Source organism: Nicotiana attenuata, chromosome 11, assembly GCF_001879085.1.
Source record: "Nicotiana attenuata strain UT chromosome 11, NIATTr2, whole genome shotgun sequence".
Classification (NCBI taxonomy): Eukaryota; Viridiplantae; Streptophyta; class Magnoliopsida; order Solanales; family Solanaceae; genus Nicotiana; species Nicotiana attenuata.
Genome location: NC_031999.1, coordinates 7,177,518 through 7,181,180, shown reverse-complemented (window position 1 = coordinate 7,181,180; position 3,663 = coordinate 7,177,518). Strand labels below are relative to the sequence as shown.

At 34.2% G+C, this 3,663-nt stretch overlaps 1 long non-coding RNA gene across 1 annotated transcript; it reads right to left on the bottom strand.

The window, feature by feature from the left end:
- LOC109234958 lies at window positions 2,507-3,188 on the bottom strand. Its single transcript, XR_002069279.1, has 2 exons — window positions 3,120-3,188; window positions 2,507-2,695 (listed from the first exon to the last, which is right to left on the bottom strand). It is a non-coding gene; the product is annotated as an uncharacterized LOC109234958 (long non-coding RNA).

The window sequence follows — 3,663 nt, the reverse complement described above, 5'->3', positions numbered from 1 at the left end:
GACACCTAAAGGGTTTATAAATACCCTTTTCTTCTCCAAAACAAAAATTATCAGAAAAGCAACAAAGTATCTTCTTCTTTTCTGCTATCTTCAATTCACCAAATTTGTTCAAGTGGAAATTCGAGTTAATTGCTGGTGCTCGAATTTCAGAGGCTTTGTAAAATCCTGGAGGAATTCTGCCATAATCCCTGCAACAACGAAATTGGGAGGCTTAAATTCCTTAAGGACAGTGACTATACTATCAAAGCCTAATCATTTCGTCCCTATATTCTGTTAAATTTTCTAACAATCTTAAGGAATTTAACAACACTGCAATGGAGGCTTCTGGTAGTGATTCTGGTTTCAACAAGAAGTTCGAAGTGTTCAAACTAGATCGATTTGATGGCTCAAATTTCACCCGCTGGAAAGACAAATTGTTGTTCTTTGAATAGCATATCTGCTGAGTTCTGATCTTACTGCAATGCCAGAACCTACTGCTGAAGACTCTAACGAAATTAAGGCGGCACGCAAAAAACGTGAAGATGATGAGGTGCGCTATAGAGGTTTTATTTTAAACTCACTTTCTGATCGTTTATATGATTTGTTCCGTCCTCACAAATCACCACACGAAATCTGGAAAGCCTTGGAACAGAAATATACTGCTGTGAAGCAAGGAACGGACAGTTTCCTTGGAATGAAATTTTTTGAATTTCAAATGATAGATGGGAAATCTGTCATGGAACAGGTTGATGAGTTGCTGGTTTTAATATCTAGACTCAAAGATTTTAAAGTCGATGTTTCTGAATCTCTTCAAGTGGCTGCTATACTTGCAAAATTACCAGCCACTTGGAATGACTATAGGAAGAAATTATTACATTCTTCTGAAGAGTTTAATGTGGACCAGTTGACAAAGCATATTCGGATTGAAGAAGAGTCACGAAAACGTGAAAATAAATATGCTGCGAAAACTAGTTCAAAGGTGAATTATGTTGAGTCTAGTAAGGCAAACAACTCAGGAAAATCTGGAAACAAGGCTGGAAAGAAGAGAAAGTTTGAGGCTGCTCCAAAGGAAAATTCTTCTAACATTAAGAAAGGTCCATGTTATACTTGCGGAAAAATGGGTCATTTTAAGAGAGATTGCAGGTTTCGTAAGAGACAGAAAAATGAAGAAAATGCTGGACAGAAGAGGGTAAATAATGTTGAACAACAACAAGCTTCTTCTTCGGATATTGTTGCTATGATTTCTGCTTTTACCAACTTGAATCTGAGTATGGTAACTGAATGCAACATGGCAGCAACTATGAAATCTGCAGATTGGTGGTATGATTCCGGTGCTACAGTTCATGTATGCAATGACAAGAGTTTCTTCAAACATTATGAAATTGCAACAAGTGATGAAAAGGTTTTAATGGGAAATCATGAAACCGCCAAGGTCTTTGGAAAAGGAACAGTTGAACTACAATTCACTTCGGGAAAGAAGTTGATTTTAATTAATGTTCATCATGTACCTGATGTTAGGAAGAATTTAATTTCTGCAAGTTTATTAAGTAAGAAAGGCCTCAAAACTGTTATAGAGGCAGAAAAGATTATTTTCTCTAAGAATGGTGTATTTGTAGGAGAAGGCTACTCTTGTGAGGGCATGTTCAAATTAACTATTAATAAAGTTGAAGTTTCTGCTTATATGATTGAGTCATCTATTAATTTATGGCATGCTAGACTTTCACATGTTAATTTTTGATATGTTAAGTTTATGTCTAAAAATAAATTAATTCCTGCTGTTGAGAATAATGATAAAAAATGTGAAATTTGCATACAAGCTAAGATGACTAAGAAATCTTTTCCAAAGAATGAAAGAACAAGTAATCTACTTGAACTTGTGCATTCCGATATATGTGAATTGAATGGTCATTTAACTAGAGGTGGAAATAGATACTTTATTACTTTTATAGATGATCATTCTAGATATACACATGTTTACTTAATGAAAACAAAAGATCAAGCATTTGATATGTTTAAGAGTTACAAAGCATTAGTTGAAAATCAATTGGAAAAGAAGATTAAAATCCTACGTAGTGATCGAGGAGGCGAATATCTTTCCAATGAATTTTCTGTATTTTGTGAAGAAAATGGTTTGATTCACCAAGTTAGTGCACCGTATACCCCACAACAAAATGGTCTTGCTGAAAGAAAAAATAGAACGTTGGTAGATATGGTTAATTTCATGCTTTTACATGCAAAATTACCAATGAATTTGTGGGGGGGGGCGGGGGGGGGGGGGAAGCTTTGTTAACGGCTTGTTTTGTGCATAATAGAGTTCCTTCAAAGAAATTTAAGGTTTCACCATATGAATTATGGAAAGGAAGAAAGCCTAACCTAAATTTCTTAAGGGTATGGGGCTGTTTAGCCTATTATAGAACTCCAGATCCTAACAGGACTAAGTTAGGACCTAGAGGAATTAAAAGCATATTTGTAGGATATGCTGAGAACTCAAAGGCATACAGATTATTGGACATTGAGTCTAAGTATATTGTGGAATCTAAAGATGTTGAGTTCTTGGAAACAAAGTTCATTGGTGACTCTAATAATTCACATGAGGACACAGAAATTACTAAACAAGATGGTAATGCAACAAGCATTGGTGATAATGCAGTAACTCAAGAAAATTGTGCAGAACCTAGTTCTTCTTCTAACAATAAAAGAAAGGCAATTGAATCTCCTGTAGAACCAAGAAAAAGTCAAAGAGTTAGAAAAGAAAAAAATATAGGTTCTGATTTTATTTCTTCTCAAGCACTAGTCTTTTTGGTAGAAGGAAGTAGAGATGAAGTATTAAATAAAATACCCATTATTTTAAATTTAGAAGAGGATCCTAAAACCTATAGTGAGGCTATGGTTTCGCGGGATTCTTCTTTCTGGAAAGAAGCTGTAAATGATGAAATGGATTCTCTTTTATCAAATGGTACATAAGTATTGGCAGATTTACCTTCTAATACTAAACCTATTGGGTGTAAATGGGTTTTTAGAAGAAAATACAATACTGATGGTTTTCTACAAATATTTAAAGCTAGACTAGTAGCCAAGGGATTTAGACAAAAGGCAGGAGTAGATTATTTTGACACATATGCTCTTGTGGCCAGGATTACCTCAATAAGAGTATTATTTGCTTTGGCATCAATATATAATCTAAATGTCCATCAAATGGATGTTAAGACGACATTCTTAAATGGTGATCTTGATGAAGAAGTTTATATGGAGCAACCCGAAGGGTTTGTGCTTCCTGGAAATGAGAAGAAAGTTTGTAAATTAGTTAAGTCCTTGTAGGGATTAAAACAAGCTCCAAAACAATGGCATGAAAAATTTGATAGTGTTATATTATCAAATGGTTTTAAACATAACGGAGCAGATAAATGCATTTATTCCAAATTCACAAAGGACTATGGAGTGATAGTATGTCTTTATGTTGATGACATGCTAATCATAAGAACTAACATGCAAGGCATAAATGAAACTAAGAAGTATTTAACTTCTCAATTTAAAATGGAAGATTTGGGAGAAGTTGATACTATCTTAGGTGTTAAAGTTAAAAGACATAGTGGGGGTTTTGCCTTATGTCAGTCTCATTATATTGACAAGGTTCTTTCCAAATTTAATTATTTGGGTATTAAAGAATTTAATACTCCGTTTGAT